At 46.3% G+C, this 22,849-nt stretch overlaps 1 long non-coding RNA gene across 1 annotated transcript in view; it reads left to right on the forward strand.

Annotated features, from left to right (window-relative positions):
• LOC146790002 (uncharacterized) overlaps positions 1-16,550 on the forward strand; it is a 529,013-nt gene extending 512,463 nt beyond the window's left edge. Inside the window, exon 5 of the long non-coding RNA XR_014969890.1 lies at positions 16,282-16,550. This is a non-coding gene — a long non-coding RNA (uncharacterized LOC146790002). The remainder of the gene's footprint in view (positions 1-16,281) is intronic.
• The last annotated feature ends 6,299 nt before the right edge of the window (positions 16,551-22,849 follow it).

Raw genomic sequence — 22,849 nt, forward strand, 5'->3', positions numbered from 1 at the left:
TTACTGGTTTTGTATGAGTGAAAGCTGAGCCTACAAACAAAGTAAAAAATAGTAAAATAAGGGGGGCAGTGTTGGAATTTCCTTACTCCCCAGATATGGTGGGGGGTCCCTCAGGGACCCTGCTGGGTTTAAAAAACATTTTTTTCAAATTGCCACAGACTCGCAGGTGGATCAGTGAATCTGCAGCAAAATTTGAAAAATAGGAGCAAGCCTGCATGTTTTTTTTTTTTTAAAGTCCCGAGTGGGCCAAATCCTGGGGGCATTAAGGAGGGAGGCTCATGGGGCCCTTTCTTAGGCTTATGCAAAGCTCGAGGACTGCCACCTCCCTGGAGAATTAAACAATACGGTTGTCCAGCTCAGCCTCTCACAGCCCTGGGGAGCCCCACCTCCCCAGAGCAATGAACACTCCAAATATGGGGGTGCCCACTCGGCCCCTATTCTGAAGGACTGGGCTATTCTAAGGCCCAGCGGTGCCAGGGGACAACACCTGAAACCTTTGTGGGTTACCTGTTCCGGCGTACAACAAAACACAGAGACACGGGACACTTCCGCGCCAGTTTCACTAACGACTCATGTTCTCTACCATCAGGAATTTGACTGCGCCTCTGAGAGACATCAGAAAGATCGGACCCAAGTATCGGTCCAAAAAGTGGAGAATAGAGATTAGCGACAGCATTAAATATACGACTACGAACAGAAGGGGAAGAAGAAGGAAGTACAGGAGCAACAACATTAGGGGTAACCGTAGAAATAGTAGAAGTAGTCAAGATAGCAGGAGTAGTAGTAACAATAGGCTGATGAGTAGGGAAAAGAGCGGGTAGCGGAGGAGGAACAATTTGCGGCACAATGGGATTTGGAAGAACAGGAGGAACGACAGGCTGTCCAGCAGCCGCCAAGACAACAGGTTGAGGAACAGGAGGAATAACAGGACCCACAGTATCTGGTTCATAGGGAGGTGGTGATTTCAATAGATAAGACAATAATGGATCCTCTACCGCTTCTTCTCCCGTCTTATCAGGACTAGACGGTAAAACCGGATAACATTTATCCACCGCCATATGATGCAGTCTAGCAAAAACTTCCTGCTCCTTCTCATCCTTGTCTCGCTGATACTGTTCTGCATTTCACATTACCGCAATAGCACCTTCTCTCTTATTTTTCTTAGACTGTTTGATTTCTTTTTGCTTGGCCTCTTTACGCCATAACCGAAAGGAATCAAACATGGACGGCCTAGCCTTCTTTTTAAACAATTTAGTTTCAAGATTATCCAATATTGCAGTTTCGAAACTACCATGTGATGGCCAACTAAGAACACCATCATTTTTAGTATAACGAATCCAATATTCATTATATATGATAGGACCTACTCCGTGGCGGCTATAGAGCTCATAAATTGGAGTTCCAACTGGAGGTATCGGACATGAATCCTCCAGTCGGGAATCCGTGCTGCAACATTTAAGGAAACCAAACAAAGTACTACGGCCAGGCATCGTGCACACTAACCGAGTTTACAAACTTCAAGGGCTATCGAATTACGATGTCCTCGCAAAAAAATGCAAGACCCTCGGTTTTTGGCAATTGCAATTGTCAAATAAAACCCAACAACTAAGAACCAACAACTAAGAACCACAAATGCAATGGAACCATGCAAACAACCAAGCCTACTTTGGGAGCGACCCACAAATACTTAACTGAAAGAGCAATGGCGTCACCAGGAAGGCCCGTCTATCGTCTCGCCGTACAAAGAACTACGCCAGGCGCCAAAACAGGTCGACAGTCAGGGCATCAGTCAGTCGCAGCCGTCAGGAGGCGGGAATCTTCGCGGGAAAAGTCTTCGGACCACTCATTTCGACAACTGGATCGATGAAGCGGGGTGCACCTTCCCTCGGAGATTTCACACGAAGTTCCTCACGATCGTCGGGCTTTGGACCGGTACCGCTGATGTCGCCCAACGTTGGGCGCCAACTGAAGGACTGGGCTATTCTAAGGCCCAGCGGTGCCAGGGGAAAACACCTGAAACCTTCGTGGGTTACCTGTTCCGGCGTACAAAACACAGAGACACGGGACACTTCCTGCGGCGTCAAAGATCAGCATTTATTTACTGCAGGGATACAGAAATCGCAAGAAGTACACAACGTGTAGGTTCTGAGAGACTGCTTCAAATTGCAAAAGTGGATCGCTCCTTTTATACACATTTTTCGTCATTGAACAGCATGGCGAACAAAAGGTTACAACTCAGTTCCCACAGTAAACTTCAAAAAGGTCGCATTCATGTTTCAAAAACCCGAAACATAATTACAGCAGCATTGCCGGTTCCCAACTGTAAAAGCACATTATCCCCACATTAAGCACATTCCATTCTGACCGTAACGAATTAGAGGAAGGGACAGAAACAGATGCAAAGGAAAAAACAAGGATGCGCACCAGTTTAGAAAACAGTGTAGAGAGCAATATCGGAAACTTAATTGCAGAATCAAAGGACTCGTGCCTAATGTATGCACGACTGAAACAATAAACTAGCACAGCAAGATGAGCCACGAGCGGAGTCATCTGCCCTTGCCCTGTCATCCCCCTCATCATAAAAACACCTTCAAAGGAACATGTGTCCTCCGCGAAAGACTGGGAATCCCAGGGTCACGAAGCGGACAGTGTCCGTTCGCTGGCTACTTGAGGGCAAGAGACAAAATGGATACCGTATCGAAAATGGAACCCAAGGGTTCAGATGGGCATGCCCAGGAATGAGACGAACCGTACATAGTAGCGTAGCGAAAACGCGTACACCCACTAAACTCGTCATTTGCGGTTCGTAGATACCAAACTCGTCCATATTCGAACATACCCAAAAATGTCATTCCGATTCTCACGGAACCTCAATTCCCCGGGCACCACTACCTTCTTGGGGCACACTGTTTTATTAAAGAAATGTGGGGGAATCCCTTACAGTGGGATTGCTAAGGGGTCTTTGGCCATCAAACGCAGCTCCTGACACACTACTGGTTGGGGAATGAAGTCCACTTTACTCCTGGTATATGGGTGAGTAACTGGGTATGTGAAAGACAGTATAAGTGAGTGATGGGATATATGAGTGACTGTGTGGGTGAGTGAGTGAATATGAGAGTGACAGTGTAAGTGAGTGTGTGCTTGTATCAGTGACTGTATAGGTGAGTGAGTATGTGTGACCTGATCACAAGGGTGATAAAAGTTCTTTTAGGAAAAGGGCCTCTGCTTGTGCTACATAATGCAAACAAAAATAAATGTGACACATGAATGTTGGAGTGGTTTGGTAAAAGTTGTTTTCTAACCGCTCCTTAATTATCATTGAATACATAATGCTGCTTGAAAGAAAAATGATGGAACGGCCTCATTGTTTTAGTTACCTTTCAGACCCATAAATATTCATAATATATAACAAATGGAAGAGGAGGTGGGTTGGATGTAGAAGCTAGGACAAAACAGGAGAGCATTTCTATTAACTATGCCACTTCCTGCATTGAAATGAAACTCTTGAAGGAAAATGGCCACAAGTTCAATTATTCTGAGACTTCTCATGGATTTTATTGAGAGCAAAAAGCAGTGCCATCACTGTTTATTGAAAAAAAGTTGTATTCTGAAATAGATAATGTGATATGAAATCAATTCAGAGGATTTAAATGTTTTAAGTGATGCTAAAATACTCAATCAGAATTGTGGAACCTGCATTTCTAATCGATCCCTACCAAAGAAGCAAATGGCTAATTTAACTTGGCTCCCATTGGTTAACATTGAGTTACCTCTTTAATACATGATACCTTTTTATAAGGAGCAGTTAGAAAAGTAATGTTTGGTGTCTGAGGATTTGTGATTTTAAACCATCTTTCATGGTAAAGTCGGATTTAAGTCACAATTCTGAAAATACCACTCTTAGAAAGTTGCCATTTTCTTGTCCTAACCATTTAGTGCCTGCAGCCTGTTTCTGGCACATGGCAAGGTGTAGCTGGCAGTTGGTCTTTGTGTATTCCTCCCAGACAGCATCACAATAGAAGGTCTGGGTGTTGGCAGGATGGGCCATCTCTAGTAAGATAAGAGGGAACTTAATCTGTCACCTACAACACTTGCACATAAAAGGCACTGGCTCAGGTCACATCAGCGACTTCACACTAGCCTATTGTATCCCCAGGCAGACTGGGACCAGGGCAGGGAGTCAGAAAAGTCCAGACACCTCTGTAGAGAGAAACTCCAGAAGCTTCACCCACTTCAAAATGGGCAACCACTATAAAAAGGGGACTCTCAGATCCACTCTTCAGTACACGATTTGTTCTGTGGATACTACAGATTGATGCCCCGTTGCCCTGCTTCTTAAGGCCACCCTCCTTGCTGAGATGGAAAACTGGGACTGCACCCTTCATCTCAGTAATAACTCCCTGTTCTGAGCTCCAAGGGCACAAAAAGCTCCTGGGCCTCTATGCAGACTGCCCAGCTGACCTGCTGCAACTGGACCCACCTGGATCTGCAGCTGGACATAATTGAGCCCTGCTGGCCACTGATGGAGTGAGTTCCTGATCCCTAAGAGGTGTCTTACTGGTCCTGGACCCAGGGTGGGCGTTAGTTGAGCTCCACCTTGGATAAAAGAAGAAATCTTGACATTTTGGGCTCTTCATGGCCACAAACGGGCCCGTTCCCACCAATTTCCACCAACAAGAAGCTCCGGTAAATCTAATTCTTTGTGCTATAGAGACCACCAGCAATGATCAGCCAGACGAGATCAGCACTTTGTGCTACAGCGACACCCACACACGACTCTCTCCCTGCTCCTCATGGCTTCCTTCCCCATGAATAGAGCTCTTTATGCTGGACCTTCAAAGGTAACTTTTTTAGTGGTACCAACTTGGTCACTGTATCTCACCTGTGCTCCATCACAGTCGGCCTGAACATGTTATTTTCTTCTGGTCTCACACTACAAGATAGGTGTGAGTGGCACTTCATGCATTTAGGTGCTCTACACACCTGAAATCCTTAAAATTGCCTTATTCTGGTTTTACTGATTGATTGCTTTCATTTTAGTGTCAGATAACTCTATTTTTCTAAATTAGTGTGGGATTTCTTTTGTCTTGTGTTTGCACTTTATTCTTGTTTAAATGCTACATAAACACTTTGCACATTGCCTCTACTTTAAGCCTGACTGCTTTTGTGCCAAGCTACCAGAGGGTAAGCATATGTTAATTTGGTGACTTTTTGTGGTTCACGCAGACAAAGACTGTGGTTGTTGCTGGAGTAGGGTTACACCCCACTCAACCAACAACCCAGTTTCTCACAGGGGCATACACCATCAAACCTACAAATGTCTTTCTTTTTAGTTTTGCTGTGAATTAGGTACCATTAAGTTGTACATCGTACTGTTAATCTTTCCCAACTTCATTATGTTCAATCTTAAGGCTCCTCAAAGGAGTGTAACACATCAGGTATAAAAGCAGTTCACATTTCAGTTTTTACCATAATCAATAATATGACACATGTTCCACACAGAAGGTGAACACAGACACTGGAATTGTTACAACTGAGAGACATGCATTCAAATTCAGAATAAGTATTATCTCCACAGTTTCCAGTATTGACAATATACAGCAATTAAATATGATGTATTCCACTATTTATGGCAGGTGGTAGTCAGATCAGCTATCCAGTAAGCTAGTTGTTCTTCGCAGACACTTACATGTCCTCCTCCCATTTCTCAACTACCAACTTGTAATCTGAAGTCCCCTTCGGCTGTGCTCACCTACGCAGGTCCCGAGAACACTGGTATTTTGATGGCCCAGTACTAGCTTACCATTCATAACGATACACCCCTGCACAAGTACAATATACAGCAATATCAATGTAGTTCTCATTTTGCCCAGCTTCTTGACCAAGACTATCCCTAATAAATAGAAGTTAAGATAGATGCCAATGCCAAATTTGTCAGTTCTGACAACTTTTATGTAATTTCTGTTCAGAAGCTCACAACTTTACTGCCACAGTATTACCACAATTATGGCAGTTTTCACTAATAACCATGTTTACTTCCTATATAAGCAGGGACAGCAGATAAGGCTTGTATGGACTGTTATAGTATATCAATTTAAATTGTGCATTTTCAGTAAAGGATCTAGCACATACCTTATTACCTTATGTTCTCTAGGACAGGAAATCTTTTAGTACTTTCCCCAAGTCAGTCTTTTTTTTCCCTCTTTGGTCATTACTTTATTGGTTAAGGAGATGCACGGTCCATACAAATCAGATATAAGAATTCCTCCCTCCACAAACTGCACAGGTTGTGATGTTGATGCTATGAACTTATAATTATTTGTGAAAACCAGGTCATACCTTACGAAATTTGGCAAAAATGCCCACATACGTCAGAAAATATTTGTTTGTAGTTTCCACAAAATCACAAAATTCCCTGAATTCCAGCAACCTATCATCATTGTACATGTGAATGAAGAAAATAGGGCACCAAGGTTCCCTGTTCTGCAATGGGAAAAAGGATCAACAAAGCTGTGTTCCGCAAATGCAGCTTTACAGAATATACTTAGTGGTGTCCAGGAGTATCCTGGGGACCGTCAAAAGAAAACAGTTGTTTTATCTCAGATCTCGTGCATTGCTATAATGAACAATTACATGGCTCAGGATATGAGGCCCTTGAGCATGCTTTATCTTGTTGGCAATGCAGAGGGCTTTAAAGTCAAATATTTTATTTGCTGGCAACCAGTGAAGGCTGGCCAAGGCCTGGCGTTCAGACTTACATTTGAAAGGCACAACAAAACACAAACTGACGCACTTTGAATACTCTGCAATCTCTTTAGAGCACAGACGGTGCTGCCTAGGTAGTCCAACTGTGAGAGGATGAGACCTTGTACAACTGTTCTTCAGGTTTCACCAGGTAACCATTTGAGCATCTTCCTCAAAGCTCTAGACAGGCCAAAAGAAGACCCGGCAACTTTCTTCACCTGGGAGGCCATGGGGAGATCTTTATCCAAAAGAACTCCCAAGCTCATGACTTTTTGTGAAGGAGTTGGACTGTCTCCCAGAAATGACGGTCAAATTAAATAGTCCCAGAGGGATTTGGTGTTCCTGACCACCATGATCTCTGTTTTGTCACCGTTTAATTTCAGGCAACTAGAGGTGATCATTTGTTGGATTGTGCAAGGCAGCTGAATAGGTTCACTGTGGTTTGACTCATATTGAAGGTACTTACTAATTATTATTTTATGGAGACACCCAGGGCACAATACTAGTGCTGGAATACTTGAGACAATTCTAAGCATGACAGACACCTGTAACACAATAACGGGTGAAATAATAATATATTGGGACACCCATAGTACAATTTGAAAAAAATGGCTTACAAGCTGCCCTCTTGTTTTAAAATTCAGGGCAAGTGTTACACCCCAAGAACTTAAAAAGATCAAGTCAGCACCATAATATAGGTCTTAGCTAAATTAGACATTTTTCTGTGTTGTGTTGCTACATGCAGTTATTAAGGAACTTCAGCGATGCCAATTGTGAAGATCAGGTCATGTGACATACCTTCCTGGAAACAATCTGCGTCAAACTTCATCTGATATCACTTCCTGTAATGTTTTTAAGGTCAAAGGTCAAAAAGTATATGATGTCACTTCGCCTACCTTTGGAATTTTGAGGAATTGATGTCGCTGGAAAGGAAGACATTCACCTGCAGGGAATTGTTCGGCCTACGTCATCTTTTATTTTTTGTTTAAAAGCTTTGCAATCTTGTCACTTTGCGAAGCATACAAAGTTACAATTTCAATTTGGTAAGATTTATTTGACAATTTAGTCATAAATGCACATAAAAGGTGAAACAAATGAACAACTTGTATGGTATTCTATGCACCACAACAAGTTGATATAAAGAATAGGATACAATAAATCATGATCCAAGTAAGGGAAATAAAACAATTGAAATAGGTGGGAGTGGTAAAAAGCTCAACAGGAAAAAAAGGAAAATTAGGATGGGAGGACAAAGTAATTTGGGGCAGGTCTACCAAGATTAGGCCTTAATTAAAACACAGTTCATTGCTAATCACAATTTAAAACCAGTGTTATTTGAGGCAAAATAAAGCTGAGCAAATGTATTCATGCAGATCTTGCTCTAATCACCCACATCAACCCTGGTAACGTCCCAATGGCACAGGTGTAAGTTGAGTTTGGGTCTGACCTCAGTATCCTCAGTGCAGATCAGCTGCTGCGGGTCCCTAAAAGTCTACAGAGGGGTAGGAGCCATTTCTGGCTAGGTGCAATATATCCTGGGCAAGCAAAGAACATATGGTCAATGGTTTCTTTAAAGTTCTTAAACGTAGGGGACAGTAGATCGCCATTTGGGGTCCATTTGCTGGTAAATGTTTTTAGAGGGAGGGGACTGACACCTGAATTGGAACTATAGCTTTCTGTCCAAGGGAACAAAGCTACAACAATCCATACCACTGCAAAGCAGGAGACATACAATTGTATGTGCCACTACTCAGTATTCAATGTATCATTTCATATATGCATTATATTGTAAACATTAAGAAAATAATGTCTAGGAAAACTAAAAATGTAAACTCTCTATCTTATCTTTGCAGCCCTGTCCCTAACATTTTTGTTTAAAATTGAGTGAAGCCACAATGTATCAGGTAGTTACCTTGCAGTTTGATGCTACTATTTAATATAGTGGGTATGTGATCAATTCAATCTGTGCTGATTACTTTTAAGTTATGACCTAGTAAGACAGCCAGAAAAATAAATTGTTATGATTATTTGGCGCCATCTTCACAGGTAAGCAAAAGACACACAATTGATGGACGGAATGCAGAACAAATCAAACCATTCACCCCCAGTCTAGAGATCTAGGTTAAATCCATCATTCTTTTGCTCACCATGCCACCCCAGTTTGAACCTGGCCATATGCAAATCAGTCTTGACCCTCTGCCTCATGGGAACAGTCCAACCCAAACTGCCAAGCCAGGTCCTCCCTGGACCGGAAACAAGCATCCTAGGACCGGTTTCGGGGTTTCACTCTTCTTCAGCCAGGATACCTTAATTCCAGTGGCACAGTGAGCCCAGAACCCACGTCTGGTCATAACTGGCGCACTTAGGGTGAGAAAGCAAAAGACACACATTTGATGGACGGAATGCAGAACAAATCAAAACATTCACCCCCAGTCAAGAGATCTGGATTAAATCCATCATTCTTTTGCTCACCATGCCACCCCAGTTTGAACCTGCCCATATGCAAATTAGTCTTGACCCTGTACCTCATGGGAACAGTCCAGCCCGAACTGCCAAGCCAGGTCTCCCTGGACCGGAAACAAGCATCCTAGGACCGGTTTCGGGGTTTCACCCCTCTTCAGCGAGGATACCTTGATTCCAGTGGCACAGTGAGCTCAGGACCCACGTCTGGGCATACCTGGCGCACTTAGGGTGAGAAAGCAAAAGACACACAATTGATGGACGGAATGCAGAACAAATCAAAACACTCACCTCCAGTCAAGAGTTTAGGGTTAAATCCATCATTCTTTTGCTCACCATGCCACCCCAGTTTGAACCTGGCCAGGATACCTTGATTCCAGTGGCACAGTGAGCCAAGGACCCATGTCTGGGCATACCTAGCGCACTTAGGGCGAGAAAGAAAAACACATACAATTGATGGACGGAATGCAGAACAAATCAAAACATTCACCCCCAATCAAGAGATCTGGGTTAAATCCATCATTCTTTTGCTCACCATGCCACCCCAGTTTGAACCTGGCCATATGCAAATCAATCTTGACCCTGTGCTTCATGGGAACAGTCCAGCCCGAACTGCCAAGTCAGGTCCTCCCTGGACCGGAAACAAGCATCCTAGGACCGGTTTCGGGGTTTCACCCCTCTTCAGCCAGGATACCTTGATTCCAGAGGCACAGTGAGCCCAGGACCTACGTCTGGGCATACCTGGCGCACTTAGGGCGAGAAAGCAAAAGATACACAATTGATGGACGGAATGCAGAACAAATCAAAACATTCACCCCAGTCAAGAGATCTGGGTTAAATCCATCATTCTTTTGCTCACCATGCCACCCCAGTTTGAACCTGGCCATATGCAAATCAGTCTTGACCCTGTGCCTCATGAGAACAGTCCATCCCGAACTGCCAAGCAAGGTCCTCCCTGGACCAGAAACAAGCATCCTAGGACCCGTTTCGGGGTTTCACCCCTCTTCAGCCAGGATACCTTGATTCCAGTGGCACAGTGAGCCCAGGACCCATGTCTGGGCATACATGGCACACTTAGAACGAGAAAGCAAAAGACACACAATTGATGGACGGAATGCAGAACAAATCAAAACATTCACCCCCAGTCAAGAGATCTGGGTTAAATCCATCATTCTTTTGCTCACCATGCCACCTCAGTTTGAACCTGGCCACATGCAAATCAGTCTTGACCCTGTGCCTCATGGGAACAGTCCAGCCCGAACTGTCAAGCCAGGTCCTCCCTGGACCGGAAACAAGCATCCTAGGACCGGTTTCAGGGTTTCACCCCTCTTCAGCCAGGATACCTTGATTCCAGTGGCACAGTGAGCCCAGGACCCACGTCTGGGCATACCTGGCGCACTTAGTGCTCAGACGTGAGTCCCGTGCTCTCCATGCCACTGGAATCATGCTATCCTGGCTGAAGAGGTGTGAAACCCCGAAACCGGTCCTAGGATGCTTGGTTCCAGTTCAGGGATGACCTGGCTTGGCAGTTCGAGCTGGACTGATCCCATGAGTCACAGGGTCAAGACTGATTTGCATATGGCTTGGTTCAAACTGGAATGGCATGGTGAGCAAAAAAGCAATGGATTTTGGCCCAGATCTCTAAACTGGGGTGAATGTATGACATTGTGCTGCATTCTGTCCATCAACTGTTGTTTTTGCAATCTTCACAGGTAAGGCTTTCCTTTCATGGCCCGTTAATTATTGTTAATACACCTCCAGGGGCAAAGAGTGGTGTAACAACCCTATTAGGTTTTGAAATGCATATTTAAAACAAGCATTGGTAAATGCGTTAGGTTTCGCCTATCTGATTAATAATAATCTGTTTTTTGTTGTAAGTTGTAGCTTGCTGGGTAGATGTACAATATAGTATGTTAAAGTCTTATGATTCGTTTACATCCAAAAAGGCAATATATTGTGCTGTTACTAGTGGTATAGTGTGAGTAAGTAATAGCAACATTTTGTAAAATGAAATGAAAGAGGGAAATAATAGAATTGATTGATGTAATAGCAATATTATGTGTTTAGAGGAGTTCTGACAACTTTTGGGCCCGGCTTCATTGCACCTGTTGCACCAATCAAATCATGCCCTTAGTGCCTGCAAGATGACTGCAATTTTGCTTGCCGGCATAGTAGTAAAATATAGATATATTTGGTGTTTGGAGGAGTTCTGATAACCTTTGGTACCGGTGCCACTGCACCTGCTGCACCAAATAAATCATGACCCTATTGTCTGCAAGGCACCTTCACTTGTGATTGCCTGTTTAGTAGTAAAATATAGCAATATTAAGTGTTTTGCAGGGGCGCCTAGAGCATTTGGTTCTGGTGCTGCCAAAAGCTGCAGCATTTAAATCATGACCCTATTGCCTGCTAGATAAATGTACTTGTGACTGTCTTGTATAGAAGAAACATTTAGCAATACTCTGGGTTTAGTAGAGTCCCTAGAGCTTTTGGCCCCAGTGCCAATGCATCTGCAGCACCATTAAAACCAAGTCCCTTTAAACAGCAAGGTAACTGCAATTGGAACTGCTTGTTTTGTAGTCAAATATAGCAATATTATGTGTTTAGATGAGTTCTGACAACTTTTAGGCTCAATGCTACGGCACCTGCTATACCATACAAATCATGACCCTAGTGTCTAAAAGGTAAATACACTTTTAGATGCTGTTTAGTTGTAAAGTATAGCAATAATAAGTGTTTAGTGGGGTGCCTGGAGCTATTGGGCCCGGTGCCACTGCACCTGCTGCACCATTCAAATAATGGTCCTGTTGCCTGCAAGATAACTGCACTTGTGACTACCTGTTGAGTAGTAAAATATAGCAATACTTGGTGTTTAGTGGAGCTATGACAACTTTTGGCCCAGTGCACCTGCTGTACCATTTAAATCAAGACCTTTATAACTGCAATGTAAATGCAATTGTGACTGCCTTTATAGTATAAAAATATTGCAATATTAGGTGTTTAGAGGAGTTCTGAAAACGTTTTGGCCCAGTGCCACCCCTCCTGCTGCACCATTCAAATCATGACTCAATTGTCTGCAAGGTAACTGCACTTGTGACTGCCTGTTTAGTTTTCTATTAAATCAATAATCTGGGTTTAATGGGGTCCCTGGAGTTTTTGGCCTGCTGCACCATTCAAATCAAGTCCCTTTTAACTGCAAGGTAACTGCTCTTGTGGCTGCCTGTTTAGTAGTAAAATATAACATAGCTCTAGTATATTAACTTTATTTTTAACTTGCAATGCTTATTAAAACATTTAGAATTTGATCATAATGACCAAATTAGTCAGGTTAAGTTATGTTATATTTATTCTTATATAGCGCCTAATCACCGACAGGTAGATACCTTTTTCTTGAGAGCGGGCCAGGGAGCATTGGGGTGGTTACATAACAGCACAGGCGGGAGGGTTAGACAGAGTGCACAGCTTCCCTAAACAAGATTGTTTTAAGCTGTTTCCTGAAGGATAGAAGTGCAGGTTCCTTGCGTAGATGATCAGGCAGTAGGTTCCATAGCTGCGGGAGTAGGACGGAGAACGCTCTACCTCCTTTAGACACACTGTTGTATCTTAGGGGAGCCAGGCGGCAGGCCTCGGAAGATCGTAGCGTGCGACCCAAGACGTAATTTGCAAGGCGTTCTTTGATGTACAGTGTGGCTTGCCCGTAGATTGCTTTATGTGCAATACAGAGGCCCTTGAATTTAGCTCTTTGCTTAATCGGGAGCCAGTGTAGCTTGTGAAGCAGGGGGGTGGCATGCTTCCTTCTCGGCAGTCTAAAAATCAGTCTGGCTGCGTCGTTCAGTACCACCTGCAGATTATTGATAAGGTATTGCGGGAGGCCAATGTATAAGGCGTTGCCGTAGTCTAGTCTGGAAACAATTATTGCTGATACAATCGTCTGTAGTGAGGCAGTTGAGAGAAGGGAAACCAATGTACGCAGTTGTCTTAGGAGGCCTATGCATGTTCTGACCACCGTGGTGACCTGATTATACCATCGAGAGCTCAGAGTCAAGCTTGATGCCCAAGCTTTTTACTACGGGTACTGGTGAGGGGGAGATACCCAGTTCTTGGGGCCAGAAACGGTCGCTCCAAGGATTGTTTTTCGTGGGAATGAAGACGACTTCTGTTTTGTCTGGGTTTATTTTGAGGGAATTTGCCGTCATCCAGTTTACCGTAAATCTGAGGATGTTTTGTGCCAGGTCTTGGGCGTGTGCGGAGTTATCAATCCGAAGAATGAGTTGGGTGTTATCCGCGTAATTGAAAACTCGGCAGTCCATACGGGCTAGAACCGCCACCAAAGACTGTAGGTGTGTGTTGAAGAGGAGCGGTGACAATGCAGAGCCCTGGGGGACGCCACACGTGAGGGTGCCCCTATTCCAACACCTGCTCACCCAACTGGATCCTTTGGGACTGGCCAGTCAGGAAGGATGAGAGCCACTGGTGCGCCTGTCCGCAGATGCCCAGGTCAGTGATTCGGGCCATTAGTTGTGTATGGCTGACCGTGTCGAACGCCGCTGATAGGTCTAATAAGATCAGGGCGCTCGGTTTTTTATTGTCAGCCGCCGTTCTGAGCTCATCTAGAACAGACAAAATTACCAACTCGGTACTGTGGTGGGCACTAAAACCTGCCTGTCGGGCTTGGAGTAGCTGGTGATCCTCCAGGAACGCCGAAAGGGTCTTAAGGACATGTTGTTCAATCACTTTTGCTAGGATGGGGAGCTGTGAGATGGGTCTGTAATTTTTGGGGGTAGTGGCATCAGCTCCAGGTTTTTTTAACAGGGGAGTCACTCTGTCCTCCTTCAGGTTGGAGGGTAAATGGCCTAACTCCAAGGAGTTATTCAGGAGAGCGAGAATCTGCCTTTCCAGCCCAGGAAGGGCCATTCAGAAGGTACTCGGGGCAGGGGGCAGCGGGGAGCCCGATTTAGTACGTTGCATCAGTAGTGTCAGGGATGTGGAGTCTAGTTTAGGGAAGGTGGTAAGTTGCTTGCTCGTGGGAGGAGGGACCAGATTTTGGACTAGGGAGCACTGGTTGATTGGGGTGGTCTCAATCTCAGAGATGATGTCCCAGACTTTCCGGAGAAAGAAGGTTTGGAACATATTTCATTCGATGGGCGCGGCCGTAGATTTTATTTCCGCCTTTTGACTGAGTTCTTTCAGTATTCTGAAAGTCTCTTTCTGTTTGTTCGGTGCGTCAATGATTCGTACCTCATAGTATTTGGCTTTCCTCATCATAATGGATTTTTTGTATGAGTTGAGAAAGGTTTTGCAAGATGTCAACTCCATAGGGTCATATGTTTTCCGACATTGCCTTTCAGCTTGGCGGAGATTTTGCTTCTGTTTCCTTAGAGTCTCATTAAACCAGGGAGCCCCCTTGCCCTTGTCTCTAACTCTTTCCCTCCTTTCTGGTGCCACTAAATCTATGGCACTACGTAAGGTGTTAGTGAGGGCTACACTTTCTTGGTCAATATTCCCTTCCTTAAAGATTGGCGGGGGGAGCCTACGAAGGGTGTCTACTAGGTTGTCCGCCTCGATTTTTTCCAGCTTTGCAATTTTCTCCACCCTCGGGGTGGTTGTGATAATTGGCTCTCCAGCGGGGCCCAGCAGCTACTTAGCGAGTGGTCTGACCAGGCACAGGGGCTGATGTCCAGTAGACTGGCCCGTGGTTGTGTGGTCCAGATGAGGTCCAGGGTATGCCCTTTAATATGGGTCGGGTCTTCCACCAGTTGATAGAGTCCCATCGAGCTCATTGCTATCTCAAAATGGCTAGTGAACCTATCTCTTGGTACCAAGTCCCAGTGATAGTTGAAATCGCCGACCACTAGGATGTGCTGGTACCGTGAGCAGAGGTCAGTGACAATCTCTGAGAAGACATTGTCAAATCTGGGGGTGGATCGTGGGGGGCGGTAAGCAACCAGGAGTAGGAGACAGGAGGATTTCAGTGCGATTTTGATCCCTAATATATCTGCATTATCAATGCTTTCTGCCACTATCTTGGCAACCATGATTTTAGTGTTGAGGAGGATGGTCACACCCCCTCCTCTCACCTTTCCTTGTCTATTGTACCAAAGTGCATCAAAGTCCCCTGGAAGGGCTGCAATGATGTCTGGGACCGAGGTGTCGTCCAGCCAGGTTTCTGTGAGTGCCAAGATATCTATGTATCCGTCCTGGAGGAGTGAGAAAACCTTGAGGCGGTGTTTTTGTAACAAACGTGTGTTGAGCACTGCAACCTTCAGACCTGCTGGGTTAACTGGTACAGAGTTATTGAGGGGTGCTGGGTGCGGGGTTGTATCTTTGTCCGCATCATTTCTCAAAATTCCCTCGCTTCTCAGTTTGTCTACTGTATTTCCGCCTAAGGCGTAACTCTCTATTGCTAGGGTTGAAAAAATCTATCTGATAATGCCTACAAAGTGCAAAGAAATGTGAGGCATGAACAGGCAATGGCACAAACGTTCTAAGGCTAAAGCATCTGCTTTACACAACTAAGTAATAAAAATCAAGCATTCCAGTGTACTGTTCAAATCTGTCTACCTTTTCCATGGTAAGGATCTTATCTTGACAGTGAATGGGGCTTAAACAGTCTGAACAGCTTTAGTCGAAGTATCGTAAATGTGTGCAGAGAGAGGAAGTTAACAAAAAAATAAGTTCCACTCAAAAGTGAATGAACACAGTAATTGGGTATTGGAGAACAGATAAGAGCCATCTTTGAAGATATATTAAATTCAAGAGATTTCACAAGCACATCACAAGCGCTGTGCAGGTGAAGTCTATATATGGCGTCCAACTACAGTATTTTAAACCTGCTGATGTACTTCATTGAGTCCATACACCAGCGCAGTCAGTGGATTGTGAGACTCCTGTATATTAATTTTCATATTTTGATATAAACAATTTCAGACAATCTTAAGCAATTGGTTGTGTGATGATAAAATGGTTAATCGCAGATGCAAATCCAAAGGAACATTGTTAAGCAAAGAGCATTTTAATTTAACTAGACTATGGTAGTTTAATTTGTGTTGAACCCTTTCTTGCCTTTTTCTTTTCAAGTACTATGAAGATGTCCTGTTGAAGGCCATGGATGAGAAGAGCCTCAGCCCTCAAATAAAACAAAATGTGGAGAAATATCTGAAATTGTAAAGCAATACCCGGATCAAGGCACCATAATAAATCGTCAATGAAGTTCCTTTTAAAAGCATGCATAATCTAAAGAAAACGCAATGATGATGTTGTGTCTATCCATCTATAAATAGTAAATGATTCTTGCATATATGATTTGCTTGCAGCAGAAATCATTACTCCTAATAAAAAAATCGAATTTGGTGTAATGTCTGCACGACTGGTTGTCATTCATGTTGGAAATTTGAAATACCACAGCTAAGGCTGTGGGGAAAATAAAGTTTGAATTGGAGAGACAGAGAGGAATTATCTGTTCGCTGGCAAACAATCAGCACATTTCTGCACTGGGCAAAAATTATGATCATCATTGGAGAGTGTATGGTTCACAAAATGATTTTCAAGGTTATGGGGGCTGTTAGACCTGGCATCATTGGCATGGGTCTCCCTTCCTCTCTACTCTCCCTATTTTTTAAATTGGATGAATTTAGATGTTTTGGGCGCTGTGCCACTGCTACTCAGTGCCACAGCATGAATGCTCCCTGTATATAAATGAATTGTATGATTAAGGATAACCATAATGCCTACATCTGTGCAGCCTGTTTCAATAGCGAGTTACCCTCCATTTCACTGTCGCTACTGCGAAACCATCCATTCTCATAGGCCAGGATGGGCCGGTTAAAGATTACTTTCTAGCATCCTATCTGTCCCTAGGAACCTAATAGGAACTTCGAGTTTGGTATGTTTGTGCTCAGGACATTGAGGGGCACGTTTGGTAAGGAACGTTTGTATGTTACATGTTTTGAAATACCTTTCCTGAAAACGTGGTAGTTTGTTGCCTAAGCTTTACTGTAGGCTGTTGCAAGTATGTGTATTGGCCGTCTGGTTTTGGAGCAGCGGACCAGCTGGGTCAGACCTGGCTGGAGAAAGAGATCGGTATTCAGAGCATGGGGAGGGGTGACTCTTTGATCCGAGCAGGGCTGCGCCTGGCAAGGTGAATTATGGCTCCACCTCCCACTGGGTGTCTGATAGCAGACCCCCTCATTCTGAAAGGGCAGGATGTCACCTCGTTAACCAAGTGCTCCCCGACCCCACCAAACTGGTTCTGATTGGAGTCAGCGATTTGCGACCTTAGAGAACAAAGACTTTTTAGGTATAAAATGCTGCGCTGGAACTTTGTCCAAGTGTGTTCCTTCTGAATGTCAAGACGAAACTCTGTCCGAGCGCACGGAGGAAAGGACTTTGACACTTTCACCAAGCTTGCCGAAGAAACTACCCGAGGGCCTAAATCGAGAGTGCCTCCTGCAGACGCCTCAGGGACATTAAACTTCACCCCGTCAGCCGTCGGAATTCCTGTGCAAGGAATCCTACTTGCAGGTGAGGTCGCCGTCGAGTAATCCTGAGCCTCTAGTTCTACTGTGAGGGCCACGGACTGGGCATCTTTAAATATTTTTCTAAACCTGAAGTGGGCCGCTGCAGCTAAGAGAGCTGCCGCCGCTGAAAGCCCACCTAAACCTAAACCTGAACCTTTGAAATCTTCTGCTAAAACCGAAGCAGGCCACTGCAGCTAAGGAAGAGCTGCAGCCGCTGTGAGCCCGCCTAGGTCTGAACCTTTGAACCGTTTGCTAAAACTTTAGGGGCCGCTGCAGCTAACGGAGAGGTGTCGCCACTGAGAGCCCACCTAAATCTGCACCTGCAACTCTTCCACTGGATCTGTGCGGGCCGCCGCCGCTGAGAGAGAGCTGCCGCTGCTGAAAACGCGGTAGTTTGTTGCCTAAGCTTTACTGTAGGCTGTTGCAAGTATGTGTATTGGCCGTCTGGTTTTGGAGCAGCGGACCAGCTGGGTCAGACCTGGCTGGAGAAAGAGATCGGTATTCAGAGCATGGGGAGGGGTGACTCTTTGATCTGAGCAGGGCTGCGCCTGGCAAGGTGAATTATGGCTCCACCTCCCACTGGGTGTCTGATAGCAGACCCCCTCATTCTGAAAGGGCAGGATGTTGCCTATTAAACCAAGTGCTCCCCGACCCCACCTAACTGGTTCTGACTGGAGTCAGTGATTTGCGACCTTAGAGAAAAAAGACTTTTTAGGTATAAAATGCTGCGCTGGAACTTTGTCCAAGTGTGTTCCTTCTGGATGTCAAGACAAAACTCTGTCCGAGAGTACCGAGGAAAGGACTTTGAAAATGTCACCAAGCTTGCCGAAGAAACTACCCGAGGGCCTAAATCGAGAGTGCCTCCTGCAGAAGTCTCAGGGACATTAGACTTCACCCCGTCAGTCGTCGGAATTCCTGTGCGAGGAATCATATATGCAGGTGAGGCCTCCGTCGAGTAATCCGGAGCCTCTAGTTCTACTGTGAGGACCGCAGACTGGGCATCTTTGAATCTTTTTCTAAACCCGAAGCAGGCTGCTGCAGCTAAGAGAGAGCTGCTGCCGCTGAGAGCCCGTCTAAACCTGAACCTTTGAAATCTTCTGCTAAAACCGAAGCAGGCCTCTGCAGCTAGGGAAGAGCTGCCGCCGTTGAGAGCCCGCCTAGGTCTGAACCTTTTGCTAAACCTGTGGGGGTCTCTGCAGCTAAGGGAGAGCTGCTGCCGCTGAGAGCCTGCCTAAATCTGCGCCTGCAGCTCTTCCGCTGGATCCGTGTTGGCTGCTGCTGAGAGAGAGCTGACGCCGCTGAGTGCCCACCGGAACCGGCACCTCAGAGCCCTTCCGCTGAACCTGTGGGGCCCGTTGCAACTAAGAGAGAGTTGTAGCCACTGAGCGTCCACCATGCTGCCAGCCGGGCCGAGACCATCCTCTGTACCGTGGGCCGCTGCAGCCAAGAAGAGAGCTGTAGCCGCTGCGTGCCCGCACCCTTTGCTACTTGGCATTATCGTGATTTGTCCCGTGGGCCACTGCAACCAATAAAAGAGATGTAGCCGCTGAGTGCCCGCACCCTTTGCTACTTAGCAGCATTGTGATTTGTCCCGTGGGACGCTGCAGCCAAGAAGAGAGATGTAGCCTCTGAGTGCTCGCACCATTCGCTACTTAACATCATCGTGATTTGTCCTGTGGGCTTCTGCAGCCAAGAAGAGAGCTGTAGCCGCTGAGTGCCCACACCCTTCGCTACTTAGCATCATCGTGATTTGTCCTGTGGGCCTCTGTAGCCAAGAAGAGAGCTGTAGCCGCTGCATGCCCACACCCTTTGCTACTTGGCATCATCGTGATTTGTCCTGTGGGCTTCTGCAGCCAATAAGAGAGCTGTAGCCGCTGAGTGCCCGCACCCTTTGCTACTTAGCAGCATCGTGATTTGTCCCGTGAGACGCTGCAGCCAAGAAGAGAGCTGTAGCCTCTGAGTGCCCGCACCCTTTGCTACTTAGCATCATCGTGATTTGTCCTGTGGGCCTCTGCAGCCAAGAAGAGAGCTGTAGCCGCTGAGTGCCCGCACCCTTCACTACTTAGCAGCATCGTGATTTGTCCAGTGGGATGCTGCAGCCAATAAGAGAGCTGTAGCCGCTGAGTGCCCGCACCCTTTGCTACTTAGCAGCATCATGATTTGTCCTGTGGGATGCTGCTGCCAAGAAGAGAGCTGTAGCCTCTGAGTGCCCGCACCCTTCGCTACATAGCATCATCGGTTTTTGTCCTGTGGGCCGCTGCAGCCAAGAAGAGAGCTGTCGCTGCTGAGTGCCCGCATCCTTTGCTACTTGACAATATCGTGAGTTGTGCCGTGGGCCTCAGCAGCCGAGAAGAGAGCTATCGCCACTGAGTGCCCACACCCTTTTGCTACTTTGTATCATTGTGATTGGTCCCGTGGGCCGCCGCAGCTAAGAGAGAGCTGTGGCCGCTGAGTGCCCGCACCTTTGGCAAACTTTGCATCCTTGGGATTTGTCCTGTGGGCTGCCGCAGCCGAGAGAGAGCTGTTGCCGCTGTGCGCTCGCACCTTGTCCCCCCTTATTGAGGATTGTCGCTATTGTCCTGTGGGCCGCTGCAGCTAAGAGAGAGCTGCTGCCGCTGTGAGCCCACCACGGAGCTGCATGACGAGAGTCATCACTACCACCAGCCCGCGCCGCCGCAGCCGCGTGCTGCTACCGCTGAGCGCGTGCCTGTCCCTGAGTGCCCGAATCATTGTGGGTGCACGCTGTGGACCTCAACCTCCAAGACATGTGGCCGCTGGGAGTCCGTCTGTCACCGACTCCACTTCTTTGAGAAGCAGCGCGCTGTGACCCCTTTCAACGACAGGTATCTGGTGCGCCCCGGGTCACTCAACTCAGTCTGTGTCACGCTTTGGGTGAATACGATGTTGTCTTTTTGATTCCCTATGGGGGGACGTGAATTGTAGTTGTTGAAACGCTTTAAGAAGTCTTGAGTTAAACTGTTGGATAAAGATATTATTTTTATATACCTACCTGAGTCGTGTCCCTATTGTGGTGTCATTGCTGCCTTATTGTACATGGTCATAAACACTTTACACACCAACTCTGAGATAGGCCTATCCGCTCGTGCTATGTTACCACAGGGTTGAGCAGGGGTTGTCAAAGGGGGTAGCCCACTTGTTCTGACTTAGAAAGAAGGGTCCCTATTTGGACAGTGGCGTCAGCCCTGGCCAACTAGAGACCCCCATTTCTAACATTGGCGGTCAGCGTGGAGGATCAGGACTTGCCTTTATGATCCACGTACAATAACAGGTAAACACTACGGGTGAGTGTAGAAAAAACGCAGCCACAATTATTTTTTTTTATTGTTTGGTTGGTTGTCTTAGTAGTGACTTGTTAATAGTAGCCATGAGTACTGCTAGCAGGTGAAGGCCAACGTCCAATGCTTCCGAGGATCTCACCTTTGAGGAGGAAAGATTAGATACCTATACTGCCAGACAGCTGAAGTAATTTTGTAAGCAATTCGCAGTCCCTGTGATAGGCCTCTCTAGGTAAGAGGGGTACCTGAAGGTTTTGGAGGCCTGGTGGGAAGCTAGAGAGTCCACTGGAGATGAGGGAGAGAATGCTGGAGGGCAGCAGGATGATGCAGTAGAAGGGGGTGGAGATAGAACACCCTCCAATCCAGGCACTAGTGTATCCCAAAGGAGCCTGACCCCAGAAGGACATTGAGAGTAAGAAGTTAGACCTCCAGAAGGATCGATTGTCAATTGAAATTGAGAAAATGAAAATGGAGCATGAAAGAATGTTGAGGGAGATGGATATCAGGGCGAAGAGTGTCCCGGTCTCCCCCTCTGGTGGCAGCATACCTTTAGTAACTCCTGAGAGTAGAGTTTATATTCCTAAAGATGTCATTAAGGATTTTCACAAGAGTGAGGATATTGGGCAATGGTTTGCCGCATATGAGATAGCAATGGTGTCCCACCGGGTCCCTGAGAAGGATTGGTGAGCAGGGTTGTGGGGACGCTTTGTGAGTGATGGTGGGGATACCCTGTTGGGCCTGTCTGAGGAGAGCAGGATGGTGTATACCCATATGAAGGAAGCTTTGATGACCCATTATGGTTTGACCCCAAAAATGTACAGGCAGAGGTTTAGAACCTGTAAGAAGTTAGAGGGTACCACATGGGTTGAATATGTGTCTGATTTCTGCAGAGCAATTGATCGCTGGGTGAAAGGTAGCAAAGTGGAAACTTTTGAGCAGTTGTACGATTTGTTTGCGTGGGAGCATTTTTCTAGCAACTGTTTTCCAGAGCTACGCTAGCACCTGATTGATAGCAAGCTTGCTGAGGAGGCAGACCGCTGTGAGCACCCAGGTCCGCAAAGGTTTTGTGGGAGACTTTGCCAGAGGTGGGCAGGGTCCCCAGCAGAGGAATGGGGGGGACAAGGGTAAGACTAGGGAGTTCCATAAAGGGTCTGAAAGTAATTCCCCAGGGAACCAAGCAGTGGTGTCTCAGCCTCCCCCGGAGAGGAAGCCAGTGTCCCTGACAGGTAGGCCTGTTCAGGGGAGACCCCTTACTTGTTTCAAGTGTGGTCAAGTGGGCCACCTGTATTATGATCCCCAGTGTCCCCAGAGGGACCCCAATGCACCCCCTCGTGCACCACCCCATTCACCCTCCAGCCAGATTGCCATTCTAGCCCTGGGAGGGGAAGAGATGGAGGTCCAAGGTGGGTGGGATCCCATAGAGTTAACCCTTGTCTCGCTAGGAGACTTTGAGAAGGTCCCCAACCCCACACTGCCCAATAACACTAAGAAGTACCGGCAGTGGGTGACCATCAATGGCCATAGGATGGAGGCTCTCAGGAACACAGGAGCTAGTGTGACTGCTGTCAGCTCCAGGTTGGTGTCCAAAGAGCAGATTGTCCCCCATGCGTTCTGTCCCGTAGTGTCAGCCGACAACTCCGAGAGTCAGTGTGAGGTGGCTCAGGTTCCCTTCGAGTGGGGGGGTCTCAGGAACTCTTTAAGGGGCTGTGAGGCCCGCCATGCCGGTAGATTGTCTGTTGGGCAATGATATAGAGAACTCCCCATGGGTTATGGTGGAGTGAAAATCTCATTTGGAAATGTTGGGCTTGCCTGAGTGGGCGTGTGCAAACACTC

The sequence above is a fragment of the Triturus cristatus genome, chromosome 10, assembly GCF_964204655.1.
Source record: "Triturus cristatus chromosome 10, aTriCri1.1, whole genome shotgun sequence".
NCBI classification, from domain to species: domain Eukaryota; kingdom Metazoa; phylum Chordata; class Amphibia; order Caudata; family Salamandridae; genus Triturus; species Triturus cristatus.